The sequence below is a fragment of the Passer domesticus genome, chromosome 9 (genome assembly GCF_036417665.1).
Source record: "Passer domesticus isolate bPasDom1 chromosome 9, bPasDom1.hap1, whole genome shotgun sequence".
In the NCBI taxonomy this organism is placed as follows: Eukaryota; Metazoa; Chordata; class Aves; order Passeriformes; family Passeridae; genus Passer; species Passer domesticus.
The window spans coordinates 3,268,568-3,273,857 of record NC_087482.1 but is presented as its reverse complement, the minus strand read 5'-3'; the positions used below and the strand labels follow the sequence as shown (position 1 = coordinate 3,273,857).

General features: G+C 55.6%; 1 long non-coding RNA gene across 1 annotated transcript; it reads right to left on the bottom strand.

The window, feature by feature from the left end:
* Window positions 1–655: 655 nt before the first annotated feature.
* On the bottom strand, window positions 656–1,858 carry LOC135307563 (uncharacterized). The gene is made up of 3 exons (XR_010368296.1): window positions 1,785–1,858; window positions 1,076–1,147; window positions 656–769 (listed from the first exon to the last, which is right to left on the bottom strand). It is a non-coding gene; the product is annotated as an uncharacterized LOC135307563 (long non-coding RNA).
* Between the last annotated feature and the right edge of the window lie 3,432 nt (window positions 1,859–5,290).

Genomic DNA, 5,290 nt, shown 5'->3' with positions numbered 1-5,290 from the left:
GGAACAGGTGTTGTGGTGCTGGCTGCATCTGTGGGAGCAATGGGGAGCGTGAGCCCGTGCTGTGCTGCACTGCTGAGCTGGCAGCACGGTGGATATGGGCAGGACGTTCTCTGTTTCCCCCAGAGCTGGGGCCTGCAGGCACCTTGCCGGCCCTTGGCACAGGCTGTGCCAGCCAACAAAGCCCAGCAGGCCGGGAGGAGAGCCCGGGGGCAGCACAGCTGCTTGGGCAGTGGCTGCTGCCAGGGACAGGGGCCAAAGCCATCCCTGAGCAGCCACTGCCAGCCCTGGCCCTCCCTGCCCCGTGACAGCTCCCCCAGCCCCAGGGGACAGGCTCAGGCCCTGTCAGGACCCAGCGCAGCCCCTGCCCAGTCGGGAGCCAGGGCTGGCTCTGGCCCTGGGCTGGCGGCAGGGCTCCCGCTCGGGGCTGCTCCTGTGCCTTGGGCCTCTGGGCACTCAGGGCCAGCTCCGCAACAGCTGCAGCGCCAGGGACGTTGCTGCACCAGTCCCGTTTCCCCGGGCTCTGAACCAGCTCCAGAGGCCTGGAAGCCGAGGCGCCTCCAGCTTTGGCTGCTGCCGGGCTGGGCAAGGGCAGGCCCTGGGGGAAGAGCTGCTGCCACACAGCCCCGGCCAGGGCTGAGCCCGGCACAGCAATTACCTGCTGTGCCTGTGCCCGTGTCTGGCATCGCCTTCCTTTCTGCTGCAGGGGCTGCCAATGAGCCACTGCTTCCTCGGGGAAATACCTCCTTCAGCCCTGCCTTTTTGTCCATCACTTGAGAAACAAAGAAGGACAGTTGGATCAGATGGAACAATTCCCCATTCCTTTGCTGGCATCTTCAGGGCAGCATGATTATCAAAAATTGGGAAAAGATTCACAAAATATCTGGGCTTTTGTGGCTGGGCCAGGGCCCTCCCTTCCCCAGACAGCTGCCAGTGCTGAGCAGAAATCATGAGGGGATTGTGCAGGGCAAGAGGACACACGTGCATGGTTCTGTGCTGGCACCTGCAGCGCTGCCTCCTTGGCCAAGCTTTGGGCTCTTGAGCTGGCAACTCTTCCAGGGGAAAGGCCTTGACCTACCCTCAGCATTTCCCAGAGGCTCAATCCTGAACGTGGGTTGGGAAGCCAGATCACTTTCACCAACCGGGTTAGCTGCAAAGAACGGCAGGACAGAAGAGCTGCTGTGACACTGTTGAAGATTCTCCTTCAGGCCCGATTGCAAGTGAGGGCACTTGGGTGACTGGTGCCATCCAGAGCACTCCCTCAGCTCTGCCTTCCACTCAGGAGCAGGGGGACCTCGTGCCTGCAGTGGCCCCACACTGGGATGGATGGGGCCCCTTGGGGGGCTGTGGGGGCAGAAAGGACTCCCTGGAGCTGCCAGCAGCTCTAAAGCCAGCCCCAGGCAGGGCCAGGGCTTGGCAGTGGCAACAGGAGCAGCTCAGGCTCCTTGGGGCTGGCAAAGGAGCTGCCAAAGGCTCAGCCCTGGGGCACAGCCCTGGGCCCGGCCCCTTCCCTCTCTTCCCATCTCCCTGGCTGCACAGAGCACATGGAAGGACACACTGGCATTGCACATGGGAGGAAGATGTACAGCTAAATGCTCCTTCCTCCCACTGACAGCCATCCTGTGGGATCACTGTTGGGTACAAGAGTAGAAATTTGGAGGCTAGGATTTCCACAATCCATCAAACTTCAGAGGATGTCAAGGGAAATGACAGAGGAATATTACTCTGGACAATGATTACACTTGGACAATGATTGCTCTGTTAGCAAAGAGTTGCTGAAAACCTACCATCACCAAGCTCCAACATCCTTAAACTGTGCTTTAACAGCGTTTCCCAGTGATGGAAGTCACGTTCCCAATCTAGAAAGGAGCACAGATGGGAACTGTTCCATGCTGTGCTGGGATCCCCTTGTATAGGGAACCGAGCACTGCAAGGGGGTCAGGTAATGCTGTGTGCCTGCACTCCCAAGCAGCAGAGAGGGCAGCTGAAGCCTCAGCAGGGCTCAGGCCCAGAGGCACAGCAATTACCTCCTGGGCCTGTGCCTGGCATCGCCTCCCTTCCTGCAGCAGAGGCTACCATGGAGCCACTGCTTCCTCTGGGAAACTCAGCCTTCAGCACAGGCTCTCCTTCCATGTCTGCAGAAAGCAAAAAGGACAGGTGAATTAGGTGGGGTTGTTTCCCAATGGGAATGTGGCATCCTCAGGAGGCAATGCTTGTCTAAGTAATGGATAAGATTAAGGAGAAAGACCAGGGCCCTGCCTCCTCCAAAGAGCTGCCCCTCCAGATGCGCTCACAGACTGGGAAAGTGCAGGGGATCTCAGGGTGGGCCATGGTGCAGTTTGGGCTCCCTGGCAGCTGATGCCAAATGCCTTCCTGCAGAGGCTGGGCAGAAGCTGCAGCCAGGCCAGACTGGGAAACAGCCCTGCAGGGCGTGAAAGCAGCAGCAGCAGCATGGGGCAGCGAGGCTGCCATGGATCCCTTCCTGCTGTGCCGGGCACGGCGTGTCCAGATGTGCAGCCAAAGCCCCTGGCTGCTGAGTCCCAGGGGAAGCATGAGGGAAATGCACCCACCACGTTGTCTCTCCAGGTCACTCCAGATCCTGTCCATCTGTTTGGATGCCTCCAGGGACTTGCTGTCTCCTCTAGGTTTGTTCCTCCCTCTCGGAGGACCTTAAGAAAAGCATTTGCATTTCAGGTGAATGGATCCCACAGAACCAGGCCTCAGCCTGTGGGGTCAGCAGGCACACACTACTCACCCCTGCCATGGGAGCGGGGCTTGTGTGCAGCAACCAGGAAAGGAGCCTGAAAAGTCTTTCCAGCAGACACACCTGTAATTCAACAGCCACAGGAGCTCCTGTCACCTGCTTCCTGACAGGTTCTCAATGATTATTCTTTTACCAACATTGACAACATACCTGCTGGAGGGCTAAGACCCTGGAAATCTTCATTAAGCCAAGCTGCTGAAGAAGCCTTCCTAGTTTGCTCATCTAGAGGGGAGCACAGATCTGATCAGACCCATTTCCATGGTGTGCTGGGATTCCCCTCTCCCTTAGAGAACTGGGCACTGCAAGGGGGTCGGGTAAGGCCTTGGCTGCCAGATGTCAGTGGACAAGGCCAAAGGTGCACAGGGGCCTGGGGAGCTCTGGACTGGCTCTGGTCACTCTCCACCCTCTTTGCAGGCCCTGTGCAACATCCCTGGATGGGTGGCTGGAGGAGCCCAGGGACCATGGGGGCTCTCTCACTCCCACACAGGAAACCCTCCCTAAAGCCCTGTGCAAAACCATCCCCAGCGCTTCCCGAGGAGCAGGGAGCGCTGTCCCGGGAAAGGGCAGCCAGGCTGCCGGCTCACCTGCTCGCCGCGCTTGGAGTGGAGCAGCCTGGGCAGCCCTGGTAGACAGGGCCACGGCCAGGAGGAGCAGGAGGAAGAGGCGCAGAGCAAGGGCCATGGTGCCTTGCCCTCTGCCAGTCCCGCAGCTCTTGCTGCCACCGCTGTCCCGACACCGCTGTCCCAATGTCAGCACCGCTGCTGCCACCGCTGCTGCTGCCACAACAGTTGTGCTCAGGGACTGACTGCTGGCTCCTTGTGCTGCTGTGCAACCACGGGGCTCTGGCACCTCTGTGATCTCAGAGCCTTCTGTGACCTCAAGGCCAGGGTGGAATTGTTTTTGGAGCTGGATCTGCCTTCTTCGGAAGGGAGCTCATCCTGCCCAGCTGCTCTGCCCAAGGGCTGTGACACAGTCCCAGCTCAGCTGATCTCACTGGTTGGGGCATGAAGAGATGCAGAGCAGCCCTGCCGAGAAGGACTTGGTGTTGCAGCCAGATGAGAGGCTGGACATGAGCCAGCCATGTGCATCCAAAGGAGAGTGCCCAGCAGGTTGAAGGAGGTGATTCCCCACCTCTGCTCAGGTAAGACCCTACTGGGAGTACTCTGGAAGGGGTTTTATAGTGATTTCTGTGAGCCATCGAGAAGTTTGATAACAAGATCCATGTTTACCCCTGAAAGAATTTCCTACCAATGTTTTTGACATGAAAACCAAGAAAGAAAGATAAATAAGAGAAACCGGCAACTCCCTATTCCATTGAGCATTTTGCTTGTCTCTCGTGACCAATGAATAAAGTGTAAAGTTAAGAGCTTTGTAAGAATGGAGAAAAAGCATGCAGGCTAGAATAAAAACAGGGTTTGAAGCCTTCTGGAAATGGACTGTGTTGCTTTGTAGTGTCTCGGTCTCTACCACGACAGAGTACTGCATCCTGCTCTGGGTCCCCAAGGCAGGAAGGACACGGTCCTGTTGGATCTAGTCCAGAGGAGGGACAAAATGCTCTGAGGGCTGGAGCCCTTCTGCTTTGGAGACAGGCTGGGAGAGCTGGCAGTGTTCAGCCTGGAAGAGAGAAGACTCCAGGGACACCTGATTGCTGCCTTTCAGGGCCTTATGGGGCTTGTAAACAGATGGGACAGAATTTTTAGTAGAGTCTTTTGTGACCAAACCGAGGGGGAATGGTTTTAATCTAAAAGATGGTCAATTCAGACTAGATGAAAGAAACACATTTTTTACACTGTTTGTTATGAAAACCTGGCACAGGTTGCCCAGAGAGCTGGACATCCATCCCTGCAGACATTCAAACTCCTGCTCAGAGCAACCTGACCTAGTTCAAGGTGTCCCTGCTCACTGCAGGCCATTGGGACTAGATGGCCTTTAAATGTCCCTTCCAACACAAACCATTCTGTGCTCCTGTGCACCATCAAAGCAGTGCTGCATTAGTGCTGGGCTGATTATGCTGGCACCTGTATTTTGGTACTTGTGCCATTTAGCAATTGGCCACGAGAGGATTGATGGGCTGGGCAGTGAAGTCTGCAAATAACAGTGTGCTCAAGGAGAAAAAGGAGAGGAACACGGCTTCCAGTTCAGATAAATGCCAGCATTTTGCTGCCCATTCCTGGTTAGAGAAATAAAGGAATGTCCTGAAGATCCCTTCATGTGGGTTCATTATTGGCCGTATCAGTACTTGTGTTCTGTAAAACAGGTTAAGTTGTTACAGCTTCTTGCCCCATTTATCCCTGGATAAAACCCAAATACTGCATTGCTCCTTGTCTACTTTCTTCCAAGTCAAGGCAAATTTTGTTCATTACTGTGTGGGACATATTCATGTGTTCACAAGCAAATTCCTCTTGCCACTCACACAATGGCAAGACTGCTTTGTTGATTTGCTCTAATTGGACTGTAATTAAGGCTACCTCTCACTAGAATTAAAGCTGATGCATTGGGAGGCAAAGTGTTGAGTCATTTCTCCTGGAG